The sequence below is a fragment of the Ursus americanus genome, chromosome 3 (genome assembly GCF_024610735.1).
Source record: "Ursus americanus isolate L20-20 chromosome 3, mUrsAme1.1.p, whole genome shotgun sequence".
In the NCBI taxonomy this organism is placed as follows: domain Eukaryota; kingdom Metazoa; phylum Chordata; class Mammalia; order Carnivora; family Ursidae; genus Ursus; species Ursus americanus.
In genome coordinates this window covers 57,229,312-57,244,459 of record NC_142129.1, presented here as the reverse complement: position 1 = coordinate 57,244,459, position 15,148 = coordinate 57,229,312, and the positions used below count along the sequence as shown (strand labels likewise).

The 15,148-nt window shown below is 37.0% G+C and overlaps 1 long non-coding RNA gene across 2 annotated transcripts in view; it reads right to left on the bottom strand.

Annotated features, from left to right (window-relative positions):
* The window catches only part of LOC123789212 (uncharacterized), a 290,301-nt gene that overhangs the window by 137,066 nt on the left and 138,087 nt on the right, over window positions 1-15,148 (bottom strand). For both annotated transcript variants that reach the window (XR_015723965.1, XR_015723966.1), the window contains 4 exons: window positions 14,435-14,484; window positions 12,382-12,463; window positions 11,994-12,094; window positions 10,219-10,396 (listed from right to left, as the gene is read on the bottom strand). This is a non-coding gene — a long non-coding RNA (uncharacterized LOC123789212). The remainder of the gene's footprint in view (window positions 1-10,218; window positions 10,397-11,993; window positions 12,095-12,381; window positions 12,464-14,434; window positions 14,485-15,148) is intronic.

The window sequence follows — 15,148 nt, the reverse complement described above, 5'->3', positions numbered from 1 at the left end:
CTGCTTGTGTTCCCTCTCTCTCTGGCTGTCTGTCAAATAAATAAATAAAATCTTTTAAAAATAAATAAATAAATAAATAAAATCTTTTTAAAAATAAATAAATAAATTAATTAATTAATTTAAAAAATTCAAAATCCTTAACATGATCTAAAGGATCCTACATGATCTAGCTCTTGCCTCTCTCTCCAGACATGTCTTGAGCCAATCTCTCTCTTGTTTGCTTCTCTTCACAGTGGATGTCTTTTAAGACCTTTGGAAGGACAGGCTCTTCACTAACTCTAGAATCTTCACACATGATCTTCCTTCTACCTGAAATGCCTCCTTCTCCCACCATTTGCCCTTACATTGCCTTTTAATTATCTTTATATATCTCTTCATAAAATGAAAAGCCTACCTTGAATCCTCCTGTAATAAATACTGCATGTTTTATCCAGATCCCTTTTTCAGAGGTGAGATAAACTACTATTGCCTATCGGTTGATATCAGCTATCAGCTGCTCACCGTTGCATCTTTCACCAGAAATGGTCATCCACAGACGACTATACCATGTCTGAGGCAAGAATAAAAATGTCTTGCTCCTTGCTTCAATTGAACTCCAAATGTTCAACAAGGATTGACTGTATTATGTTACACAATGAACATCTCTTTCTAGCCAGTCCTGTCTTCCCCACTTCTTTACAGGTAGAACTCTTCCCAGTAAACTTGTAGAATATATTTTTTCCCCTCAGAATCTATTTCTAGGAAATCCAACCTATAATAGTATCAAGAATGATGCTAAGAAGCAACTATAAGGTAAAATATTAGAGCTGGACTGCCAAGTGTCTAGGTGACAATGAGGGCACCATCAGTGAAGTTAGGAGATGGATGGGATACCAGTGGCTCAGTCATTAATCCCCAATTTAATGCAAAATGCAAAAGCTACAGGACCTCATCAGCTGCATAAAAAAAAAAAATACCCTAATTTCACACAGTAGAAGGAAGACAGAACAGAGGAACACATACATGACCTTATCTTAAGAATAACAGAATTTCAGACAAGACTGCATTGTTAGTCCAGCATATCTTCTGTGCCAAAGTCACAGCCCAAATAGGAAAAGAGAAGGACCCTAAGATATGGAATGAGGACTTGTAGATAAAGGCTATTGAGAACTCTGAATTCCCAAACTCCCAGAAGCTGTTGGGCCTGCAAAACTGACTCTATACCCTCTGTATTAGAATTCAGTGGTTTCCCTTGCATGAAGATTATGGAGGAGCCTTATAAGTAAAGCAGTAAAGCAGGTGTCTTACAAGACAATGCTTACCTCTTCAATGATCTACTCCCATCTACCATCCTGGCAACCATTTTAAAACCATATCACTAAAAATACTGTAAAATCTCAGCATAGCCTGAATAGGAAGGAGATGAGTCTGTCAAGGAAGGAGAAGGCCTCTTCACTAAAGAAATTCCAGGATCTGGCTGATACATACCAGCAGGAGCAGGGCAAGAATGTATGGAACTGGCTTCTCAGATACATTGAGGGAAGCAGACATAAATCTGATAAGGAAAAGTTTATTGATATGGGATACATTTCTGTAGTATATTTAAAATTCTGTCAAGAACCCAAGGAGACAGTAGTAATATGTGGCTAAAATAACTCTTGGAAACTTGCAAAAACTGATGGTCTACCTTAAGTGAAGTATAAATGCCAGAAATGCTGTAAGTTAGGGGAGGAAGGGTTCAAAAGACTCAGAGAGGTAAACATTCTAGAATGAATGTACTACCTAAGTCTGGAAAACCTACCAGTTGAATATGTTCCATGGAAGGGCCTGGGGAAAATCCCATTTACTAAATGGGTAAGGGATGCCCAGCAAAAGGAGCACCATCACCATTACGTTCAGTAGAACATGTCTTCTATAGGCAATGACTAATGAGAGGAGATTCTTGTAGAGATCTAGGCTTCGGGATGGCCGTGGGGTCATGGGATGATAGAATAGGAAGCCAGGTGGTAGCTCTTAACTGTTAGAAACAAAACAGGTACAGTTTTCACAATGAGCAACACAATGAGGTTGTAGAACAGGGCCAATCTGCTAACAGAGAGGTTTGGAGAGGATTAATAAAACATAGTATTACTGTAGACAAGATAGGCAGTGAAGAAGGATATTTCTTAATAATACAATGAAAATTGAGGGTAGAAACATGTGAATGGACTTATGAGAGAGGGCACAGAGTATGAAGATCTCTGTATTACACATTAATGCCACTTACCAGGATAAACCCCAGAGAGAAACTAAGTAGCAAAGTAGAGAGAATGACTAAAATGTAAAGTCAGTCAGTCACTGTCATTGGTCACCTCAGTGCTGGGTCAAAGGGATCATAAATGTAGTTGCCATGATGGCAGGAATCGAGGTTATTCACAGGCCATCACTCCCCAAGACTGTTCTAGGTACAATTCCTGCTGAATGTCTAACTAGCCAACAACAGATACCAATGCTGAGCCTCTGATATGATTCAAGCCTCTGATATGATCCCAGCCTCAAGAAGACCAGCCAACCACTTGGTAGAAAGTTGATTGCATTGGATTTCTCCCATGTGGAAAGACCGGTATGTCAGAAGACATGTTCTGATTATACATATGCTTTTCCTACACACAAGGCCTTGGCCATCCTGCGTGTCTGACGACATATAGAAACATGTATTATCACAGCATCCCACATGACTATGCCTCAAAAAAAGGGACCAACTTTATAGCAATGGAAGTGTGGCAATGGGCACATGACCACAGGCCATGTATAAAACCACCTGAAAACTACTGACCTGATGAATAGCAGAATAGGTCTCTTAAATATGTACCTAATTATATTCATCGATTTGGTTTTGAAAGTTGCACCAAGAAAATATCAAGAAAAACAGGTAATCACCATTTTGGCAGGCATCTTGCCAAGGGATCCACCCTGATCTTAAAGCTGCAAAACAAGGATGAATGCATTCTGTGCTCAGGTGCTTCAGTAGGGCATTCCATTGCTTCTATAACCAGTTTTAAATACAATGAACAAATGTAGTCATTGTCTAAGAATAGCATGGTAACCAGGGATCCTTCAGGGATAACAATCTCAGTCACTCCACCAGGCAAACCACCCAACAAGCACAAGAGGTAGCTGAGAATGATCTGGGATATGTAGTAGAGGAGGGTGAAGAGTATCAGTTACTACTAAGAGCTCACATGCAGCAATAGGGATTACAGTTGATCCTATAACACTTTCCTTGTAAGTTTACCAGGAAAGAAGGTCAACAGGAATCCTGGAGGAGCTGTTCCCAGACAGGGAAAACTTACTAGAAGATGCCCGTGGATCTGTATCACTTAGTGGTAGATTATAATCAATTATATGGCACTTCACTTAGATACCCTCTTTAGGACTAACACAACACCCTCGGCTATTGGAAATATGGGCTGCCGAGAGCTCTCTGCTACAACCTTCACTATGGATTTCCCTCAGGTGCAGCAGTGAGTGCTTTGCCCACGGTTATCAACTTTTTGGGGGCAACCTGTGGCCAATGGGTACGTAATATGAAGATGCAAATCTCTATCCCCTTGCCTCAATTTGGGACAGATTTAAATGGCCATCAAAGCAACAAGACTTCCCAGAGAGTCAGCTAAGACTTCAGGTGCAACCACATTGTGGCCCACCTTCTCCCTCAACTCAATCCTGTTAGCCCAGGTCTCTACAAGTCTCCTGAGAGCACTCAGCAGTAAGTGCTGAGTGCTTCTTTGTGATGCTCACCTTCTGGAACCAGGATATTTAATCTAAAATGTTCCACCATGTGACATTTAGACTCTCATCACATTTTTGGTTTTCTTTCAGAGCAATTAATATCACTCATAATTATACACTTGTATAAGTATTTCTATCTCAACTACTAACATGATTGAGAACAAGACCCATAGTCCTTTGTTGGTCCCTGTTTCCCTTTGCATGTGGCACATAACTCATACTTATTAAATAGTTCTTATTTTTTTATTGCTCAAACTAGATAATGTGATCTGTTTTTTCAATTCCTTTCTTAGTAATACATTCACCTTCCTCTCTAATGAGTTTTTTAGTCACTGGTAGAGAAAAACTTCAAGCATGAGTAAATGTAGTTGTTTGCCTTCTCCCGGATGCTAAATTCTTCTGGAGAAAATAGCACCAACTTGCAGATCCTGACATGATCTGTAGCCCCATCTTGTTCCTCAACATAACTTACGTTTCACATTCCCTTAAATGGCTGCTTTCCCTTTGCCACAAACAGCTAATTCAGACTTCTCTAATCTCCTGTATCTTTGCAGAGGACTTTAGCTGCTTCATGCTATATACATTTGCAAAACATATAAACCTATGCTTCTGTCTATACCTACTTTCTTGGTGGCAAAGTCAACTATGAGCACTTCTGGTCTAAGCTTATTGGCACTGTTCATACACGTCCCATTTGGCAAGCACATATTCTTGCTCCAGCCCTTCACAGATAAGTTTTTTGTTTCGTTGGTTTTGTTTTTGTTTTTGTTTTTAAGTGGGATCCAGGCCCAGTGTGGAGTCCAACATGGGGCTTGAACTCATGACCCTGAATGAGATTGAGACCTGAGCTGAGATCAAGAGTCAGATGCTTAACCGACAGAGCCACCCACGCACCCCCACAGATAAGTTTCTTTTTTTCCTCACAGACAAGCTTTTTTTTTTTTTTAAGATTTTTTATTTATTTACTAGAGAGAGAAAGAAAGCAGGAGCAGTGGGAGAGGCAGAGGGAGAGGGAGAAGCAGACTCCCCGCTGAGCCAGAGCCCAGGGCTTGATCCCAGGACCCTGAGATCATGAACTGAGCCCAAGTTGGATGCTTAACCAATTGAGTCAGGTGCCCCCAGACAAGCTTCTTAAAGAGTTGTTACATTACTATTTCTACTTCTTCACCTTCTATTGTTTCCCCAGTCAAATTCAGCTTGCTTTATGGAATCCATAGTTTCACTGAAATTACTTATACCAAGATTGCCGAGAATCTCATTGGTAATAAATCCAACAGAATTTTTTCAATCATCAGATCCCAAAGCCTTAAAAAAAAAAAACACACAAAAAAACCCCCACGATAGTTGTCCTGTCTCCTGAAATGCCTCCTTTCTTGGCTTTCACAACACCTTCTTATTTTGTATTCTTCCCATCACTGTTCAAAATGGTTGTCAGGCAACGGTGTCAACTCCCTGTCTTCTGGGATGCCCATGTTGTTGGAGTTTTCCTGAGTCCTTGGCTCTCTTTCAGTGTTTTATAATGCTCAGAGGAGAACCCCATTCAGTTCCTTGGCCTCTTCTACTCCATCCAGAACTAGCACAAATCTCTATTTGGAATGTCAAATTCTACTCCATTCCATACTCCCCTCACTGCCACCCCACAATTCTAAACCTGAGTTCATTCTCTTTTCCATTCTTCCTGCACTGTCATATCAACATTCCATTCACTCAAGCAACACAAACCACAAACTTGGGAATCATTCTCAACTATTTTTCACCTTTCCTGCCTGCAGTTCACCACACAACTACCAGATAGAGCTTTTTGAAATTGTAGCCAATTATGTCAGCCCCTCACTTAAATGCCCTCCTTTATCTACAATACCCAAGTAAAAGCTCCATTTTGTTTGCTTCATTTGGCCTTTCAGGTGCTAAACTCCTCTCTCACCAGAAATACTTTATTTTTTTTTAAGATTTTATTTTTAAATAATCTCTACACCCAATGCAGGGATCAAACTTACAAACTCAAGATCAAGAGTCACATGCTCTACCAACTGAGCCAGAGAGGCACCCCAGAAATATTTTATTTTATTTTATTTCATTTTATTTATTTTTTTTAAGATTTTATTTATTTATTTGAGAGAGAGAGAGCTAGAGAGCACAAGCAGGGGGAGGCGCTGAGGGAGAGGGAGAAGCAGACTCCTCCCTGAGCAGGGAGCCCGAAGCAGGGCTTGATCCCAGGACTGTGAGATCATGACCTGCGCAGAAGGCAGATGCTTAACTGACTCAGCCACCCAGGTGCCCCGGAAATATTTTAATCATCACTCCCTATCTTGTCCAGAAAGTTAGGATAATTTCAAAGAATCAAGCTGTCTAAATTTAAATTTGTTGCGTACCATCTATGTGACATGTATTATGAAGCAAGAGAACAAATTTTCCCATCTCATTTTCTTATAATCCATTTGTGTTTGCATAAGAATTGACATCTGACATGTGAAATTCTACAATGGTGCGTAGCAAGTAGGAAACACTCTGCAAATTTTACCTCTATTTAATATTATTAATATTATTATCATTAACAGTGGTAGTACTATCTCATTCTAGACATTACATTTCTTCAGGGAAGGTGCTATGCTAAGCATATAGTAGATGCTAATAAAAGTGATCATTGTATGGATAAAAAATGAAAGTTTTACTTTGTAAAAGAAACCTGTGATATTACCTAATATTTTACTACTTTAGGCTCTGAAATAATTACAAATATAAGCATATTTCAAAGAAGATCCATAAGTATAAACTGAGATTATAGTAGAAAATATTCTGATACATTTATATGAGAAGGGATGGCATGACTACTCCAGACACTTCCCATGAAGAGGCTGGAGAGTTATTTTCTAAAATACTCAAAAAGAAAATGAGAAGTTATGCCATACATTTACTGTGCCCATGGCAAAGGAGAAAGCAAGTTTTGCAAAATAAAGCTCAACCAAAGGATGACTTTCAAACCTTCTTATTTCAACCTTCTGGCACAGAATGAAAACTCAACAACTTGACTTATCAAAGACTGCAATCAATACAGCAAGGCTTAGGAAAGATCGGAATGAACAAGCTGCTCAGCAGACTGAAGGTCATTAGAGTTTGACAGAGCCAGAGCCAGCCACGCCATATGGTTGCTGAAAAATTCACTCATCAGAAAGAGCCATAAAATTGCAGTATATTTCTAGAGGCATAAAACTCCTACTATTAAGGATAAAAAAAATAACCACTCACAGAGAATTTGCCAGGAAGGAAAGTGAATCAAGGTCAGAAATCTTCTAAAGTGCCGTTGCAGCGTTTGTGCTGTGTGTAAGCACGCAGCAGACCGGGCAGCGCACCCCAGGGCCACAGAGATAGCGCAGTGCACAGGAAGTCCAGGCTGTGCATGAGGTGTCCTTAGACACCAATGCTTCAGTATTACCCACTGCTGACACATGCCCACCCAATGGCCTCTTGACCCAGTATGTGTCCCGATTCAACTGTTGCCATGCATTTCTTTCTTTTCCACTAACTTTTTGGAATGAAGAAAGTATAATTTCTTTTTAATAAAATCATAACCTTTAGGTTTCAAAACATATTTCCAAATCAAAATACATCTGACTCTGAGTTACTGGTGAGATATCTGATCTCTCATATTATAGCTCCCCAGGTCCCAAAGACTGTATATAATCCAGAATATTTAAAGAGGGCCTACTGGAATTTTGGATTTCATTTTCCGTTTGTCAATACACATTGATCAAGTGGGAATGGTCTCCCGAGGGTTAGGACCTCACCAGAGTTAGGAAAGGGCATTTTGCCTAAATTTGCAGCTTCAGTGCCCATGATCTGGTCTTCCTAGGAGTGTCTTAAGGCTATTACCTTTGGGGTTTTGCCACCTCCTCCAAAGCAGCAAGAATCATGAATTAGTAACTAAAATGCAACTTTACTTTTGTTTCCTGCAGCTCCTTCAAATCTTATGTGATAGGAGACTTCTTCCCCATTCTTGAACAAAAAAATGAAACAGGCCCTTGATTTTCTGCTCATTTTTATGTAATTGGTCACTTTATCACAAACACTGTCTTATTTCAGTTATTAGCATAACCAGAACAAGACTTTAATTAAAACTCTTAACTTGCTTAAACATTGATCTCTAGCTTAGATCAGATTTAGGTTGGAGCCTGCAAAACAGGAGCCAGGAGACTGGGAGTTTAAAAACTTCCGTACCCTAATATTCAATGTATCTGAAAGTTCTGGCAACATTTTCAGTGAATGGTAAATCTTTGGCACTGCTGTAACACTCCTTGGACATACTATGTGCATTCAAAAGGAAATTTTAAAACTTACTGAGGATGAATGTAACAAAACCAATTATCACAATTAATCTGTGGCTATTCCCAGAGATACTCTGACATCATCACCTCGAAGGTATTTTTTCTTCTTCTTTTCCTCCTCTTTCTCTAATATCTGATATCAAGTGATTGTATCTGAGTCTTATTCATATAATGCAATGAAGAATCACAAAAGAGGATTCTCTTTATCGCTGGTGAACCATTTGTTTTTCAATTCACACAAGAGGAAGACAAGAACCATTCTGAAACACTTGCCCGGGTCTCAGAGCTGAAGCTTTGATTCCTGCATCTTAACAGGAATTTGGAACTGAAACAAGTATTGGAATGAGGAAGTATATAAAAAATGACTATGCTGTCAATTACTTGAGACTTCAGATAAAATGTAAAGTTGAAAGCCAACAAGCCCAAAAGGTCATGTGGAAAAGGAACTCTACTATACGTGAGAGTATTGTTTTGCTATCTTATACATAAATTATTATAAGAAGGAAAGAAATATTTCAACTGCCAAATGGATAACTAATCATGGCACTTACTTCCCTCAAACATGATGGACATTCATCTAGTTCAATTCAAAATTATTTTTCTTATGCTTCATTGTTTCAGGTTGTCATAGAATTTCAATCTATATATATAGAGAGAGTTCATTAATGGTAAGAAGGTAATTCTGCTGATCAGTCGGACTGGCAATATTGGAGGAAAAGTGGTTCACCGTAAATGTGTAGGACAGAGATATTTTCTGATAACAGGTAATATAAGTGAGGTCATAATAGTGTTCTCATCCTTTATAACAATTGGAGTGTGTTTGGGTGTCTTCACTGACACATTTTAAAATAGGATGAACAACTTATGAATTCATTTAAAGATGTGGAATTAAGCTGAGGAACAAACATGACAGGAATTCACATTTTAAAAACGATGGAACGAGCTGAGAATGTTTTTTTCTGGAGAACATGGTGTTCAACTGAACATGCAGGCTGAGGAACATGAGTACTATCTTTACATGTTTGAAACCACCGTATAGATAGGAGACATGTGAGAAACAGGAGATAAATGTTTCTCGAAGACCAGAGAAAAATGAGCAAAAGGTAGAGGGAGAGCATGTTTGGATCAAAGATAAAATGGGGTATCTCAGGAGGAAAAGAGCTCTCTGCCATCAGAGGTGCTTTGATACAAGATGTTAGTCATGCACTTGCCTCATTTTTGGGGGGTTCATGAATTTTGGTCCATCACCTTCTACCACATTGGACTCATGGAACAATACTCAAATGGGTTAAAGAGGCAAATATTTTAGGATACCTGTTATCTCTCTACCAGAAGTAGGGGTCTTATATCACCTCCTATTATTGAGACTTAGGCCAAAAAGAGAAAGTATTCAGAATCACAAAACATTTTTGTGTCTTAGACCTTCCAAAATGGATAGCTTCCTAGACTGGGCTCTAAATTAATTCTACAGAATCCTGTATTTCTTTGTTCAATTAATCCATACTATCCATTTTTTGCTTTCAGTTATGAAACTATTCTTTATGGGTTTCATAACTTCAAAATTCATGTGATACATTGACAGACCAAAAGAAACCCCACTTTTCCTTTTCAACATCTACACTGTTGTGATTTATGAACCTCTTTTTATTTGGTTTTCTGTCTTACATTTTTTAAGCCATAGGTGGAAGAATACGAATCCGTTCTTTGAACTATATTGTATATAAATATCTGAACTGAAGTACAATAACGGGTCTGTTGTGCATCACACAGTAGAACCAGTAAGATAAATAATGTAGCTGTATAAAAATACCTTATTATTCATGTTATAAACACTTTTGATTTTACCTAAACATAGCCAAGTGCAGAGTAACCATATTACCCTAGTGTTTTGCATAGCAATCATGAAGCATATAAACTGCATGGGTATTTATTTTCAATATTTTTCTGATCATTAAATGAAGGTTAGAGTTAGTTCATCTTTAAATTCAGAATATTATTCTATACATATGGAGCTATAACATTTTTTCCCATATGGTGTCATATTTATTTCCACAAAGGAAATGTGATGACAGAAATTTTTTTTAAAGTTTCCAAAAAAATGTATTAAAACAACAGTAGATTTCCCATTAAGCAAAGAATTCAGTACCTCATTTTTCAGCCAGTTGAAGGAGCGCCGAGAATGTACTGGCGTTGGAAAAGATACTTCTTTCCAGCCAAAACTCTTCAGAGAAGTTCAGTAAGAATAATTTCCATTCAGGAATTCCATCTTTCATATGCCAGGTGTCAGGACTGTCAAATCTTTGGACTGTTTAGTCTTATCAAACCTAACAAAACAATCGCGCATAACCGCTAGGAAACATTCTGTTGCTCTTTTCCATGCGGCATCACTTTTAAGTTCAACTTGGTTTACTAAAAACCAGTTTTGCATTTTTGAACATCTTGTTCAGATTTCTAAAGAGGATTTTTCTTGAAAGTATATCAATATAAAGAGTTATTCAAATATACACATAAAACAAGAGTGATATTCAAATGCTTACATACTGAATGTAAACCATGAGTCATGAAGTTGAAATGATGTTCTTTCTGGGGAAAAAATCAGGGTAGGAACCTTGTAGCCTTATCTTACTGACAGTTCATAGGGAGTCGGATGTGCTGGCTGGGTGTTGCTCTGTGACAAATATTAGAAATTTAGTAGAGAAAGGGGATGTGCAGATTGTCTCCTTATACCAGGAGTCAGTTTCCTGATATGCTGGTTTCCCTTAGAGAGCTTCGAGCTGAAGATATCCTTCCTTTGTTTAGTCCCCATAGCTTATAGTTCTATAGAAGGAATAGGATGGAGAGAATTTCTCAACTCAAGTAATTTAAGTGTCACCTACAATTAATATTATTTGAACCGATTCCTTAGCTTAATAACATCTAAATAATATTTCTTTTAATTTCTCCATCAGTATAGTGGTAAATAAGAAATCAATTATTTTCAAAGGGGGTTGATGTAGTTGTTAAGTGTCTCTAACACAGGATAAAGTGTGATATAGACTGTATTTTTTTCTTCTCTAAGTCAAATTTCCCCTGATTTAGGAGAGAATAATATTAATCAATTCTTTACAGAGCTATCCTGGAATTTTTATGGATGATCTTAACATTTCCTGGATGACATTTAAGAAGAAGATATATATATATATATAAAATATGTATATATTGACCAAGTGCCGGACTATAGGCCAAGTGCTATTGCCCCATCTAACAGTGTTGATTGTTCCTGAGGTCCTCAACAAGTCCTGCCTTTAGCGAAGAGGAAGTCTAAAGCATGACTTGTTTTCTAATTACTGGGTTCACTAGATCTTTTCTGACCATAAATTATAGTTCTAAATTCAAAGATTCTGTTTTAGGTTTAAGACCAAGTCCGTGACCTCTATAGTAGTTTTAGTTAGGTGGGTGCATGTTTATTTGGCTGTGCCTGAGTCCTCCTCTCTCAGTACTGACCTGATACTTCAGTTCCTTCAAGAATGCTTGGTCCTGTTTACATTAACCATGTTTCTTCAGAGACTAGGGTCTATTCCTAATACTTGCCAATATGTGGCAAGTAGTGCTGACCTCCACAGTATCTAGCCATCAATCTGTTATTGGCTCTATGATAACAACCATCACTTTGGAATTACAACCAGTAACTAGTGGAATAGAAATGCTCATGACTCTCTATATTCTCAAAGCAGTATGATGCATTTGAACAGCAGTTATTCTATACACCACTTTCCAAAAAGTTGAAAATCACTGATTTTAGAAATTATTAAGGTAATGTGGAAATACAATTTATTATCTTGTCTCCTGAACATGTATAAAATTCTCAAAGTCAGAGAGCTCTTTACATTACTGTATCCCATGCAACCAAACAAGGACCTGGCCTAGATGCCTCTGTCCTACCTTGAACAGGCAAGCCTCATTGTGACATTCTAGTCCTTTCCAGTCTGTTTCCAGAGCTTGATTCCAGCATCTGAGAGCTTCCTTTCAGCACCTTAGAAGCACTGGGGAAAAAAAGTTTAAATGACATTAGCAGTTGCAAAAGTTGGTGGCAGAACAGAACAAACAGTTAACAAGGAAACTGAAGGAAAGGGAGAGGAAAGAAAGTATGACTCATTACCTCCAAAAAGCATTAAACACATAGAATAAATTAAGGTGACTTAGTGATAGTATAGTATCACATTTAACAAAGAATATTTGGTTAAAAATAGATATTTTAGAGAAAAAGTATATGACCTGAATTATTTTCTTCAAGGTTACTTAATATACTGAAATTACAGCTTTTACCCACATCAGTTCCAAAGGCAATTGATGTTCCCACGGCTGATGCTGCATTGTCATACCCATATCCATTGAATGCAGAATTTTCTTACCTACAGTCAAAAAAGCAGAGAAGAGAGGACAACATAATTCAGGTTACTTTGATCCTTCTGTAGTTTCTATTTAAATTTGTACATTTATAAACTTATAAAAATTTACAAATTTGACACATCCAGTCTTCTCTGTAGCAAATGTTGAAGCAAAAAACAAAGCTTTATGAATAATCATAATGAAATAAAATATGGAGTAAATATTAACCAAATGTGAACGTTAATCTCTGTTCTGCTAAACAAGTAAAATTTGAACAAAAAATGTGAATTATCAATGAGAACAAGTCATTTAAGTAATACAGAAGAAAATAATTGGCAAGAAAAATCTTTTTGTACTTTTTTAGAGACTGCATTTAGTCCACTTTGGTAATAGGTAGTATGTCTTCCTAGTCACCAAATATAATGATCATCTAGCAGATGCAAGAGGCATTATTTTTGGCATATGCCAAAATTTCATAAATTAATACATGAAAGGTTCATAAAACAATTTCTAAGTGATAATTTTTATATGGTGATGTATAAAAATTCTTGTCCCTTAGAGAGTTCAGCATTATATTTACCTTTCTGGAATAAATATTCTTGAAATTTCAATGTACTTACTGGATTTTAGAAGAATATTAAAAGTAAAAGCCAGTAATTAGAGGTTTATAAAACTATGAAGAAATGCATTTTTTAGAAAATGTATGTAAATAGTTAATATGGAATTGAAAGCATTCCTCTGGAACATAGCAAGAAGTGGTTAATATCAGTAAACTTCTTAGCAACAGGTTTTCATGGACTCTCGGTTGTACCTATGTTTTTATCTCTTGTCTAAAATCTACAGCTTTACACTGAATCATTTTAGTTGAAGTCTCCATAGAGATTGAAATGTGGCCGTGTGAAAGGGTATGTATGAAGCACCTTCTAAAATGGGTGTTGTTAACATGATTTCTGTTTCCATATTTATTTTACTCATACCTCTACTCTTCTTATTTTTTAGACATATTTTCCTTCAAACTTTGACCTGCATGTCCTGAGGTAGTTCTCCCTATTTCCTGACACTTCCAAACGCAAAACTCTCTCACTCATTACATCTAGTGCGGGTCATGGTTTCTTGTCATAAGTAGGTGTGCCATGAAATTCAATCCATTGCCACTCAACATAACATCTTTCTAATCTCTGGTGATGGTCAGAGGTCAAGGTGGCATATAATACTGTCACCCACATCACAGTGAAACACAAAGGATGAATATTCATATTTCAGTGCATAAAAAGATGACTGCCGGTGTCTGAATACACATGACCACAAAGTTGTTAGTAATGTATATGAGAATCTTCAAGTCTTCCGTCTCTTTCAGCTAATGTACCTCTAGTAAATTATTTTCCATGTGTAATTTTAAAGTACCTTTACGATTTAAACATAAAACTTTGAAGGAAACATCATAAATGTAACTCATGAGAATTCACAATAGTAACCAGAAGATATTTTCAGCAAGTTGGAAACTATTTTATTAAAAGTTCGCAAAAAGATGGCAGTTGAGTAATCTTTTAAAATTAATGTTGAATTATTTTAAAGTGTTTAAAATTATTTTCTTCTTTATTTCTAAATTTCTCATGTCACCTATACAGAATCACATTTAAAGATTCAGAACATTCCATAAATATATCTTATTTACATATATTGTATAACTATATGTGCGATAAGTGTGTGTAAATACACTATATATGTATATATGTGTATATACATATATACTTTGGAGAATATTTTTTTCTGTGTATTACTCCATTCTGCTTGGACTTCCAATTCGAAAAGGTTTGAATAAGAGTCTGCTTTTAATAAGATTATAAGTAGTTTATTTGTTAGAATCTAACAAAATACTCATTTTCTGTATGTACAGTCTCCCTAATGATAATTTTCATTTTTTTAGCTAGCTTCTCTTCTATAAACGATCATCCCAGATGGCATTCCATTGTTTCAGAACTGATGCCACTCACCTTCTTTTAGGAAAAGATTGTATTTCATAGGAAGTCTGGGCAGTGTTTTTCTGCAAGAAGGGAGAGAGGGTGTAGCTTGAGGAACAATATTAGGCCTTGTATTTGAATTGTTCTTCTCTGAATTACTTCCTAAAATCTGATGTAAGCAAATAACTCTTCCAAGTCTTTAAGAACTGCTTTACAACAGGAAGTATCTCAACAATTTGCTGAAAATATTTGCATCTGGAGGCTCAGGAAGTGAGGATCTGAAATGATTATTATCTCTTTTTCCTTAAAGAAACCTGTCATAGTTGTTGTGTCATCCAACATGGGTTTGTAGCTGGGCTGAGAAACACACATTCTTGAAAAGAAACATTGTTTTCCCCCTCCTACAATATATATTTTTTAATGAATTAAATGTAAAGGTCACAGGGAATAAGAAAAGACCTTTATTTTATTTACTATGGTCATCTCTGCCTAGCTCAGGACCTGACACAGATGCTTGATAAATATTTACTAGATAAACAAATGAAAGCTGTTTATGATCTCCACTGCTGACTGGCACTCTCTGAGGAAATGAAAGGACCCTGAGCTCTCATGGATTACTGCATCATCCTAGCCTTTCTTAGCTATATATAAGAACATCACAGGATCAGTTTACTCTTCCAGGAGATAAGGCTTAAGAATTGCCTGGATTGGTAACTGGGAAACACAGATATGGACATAAAAGCTATG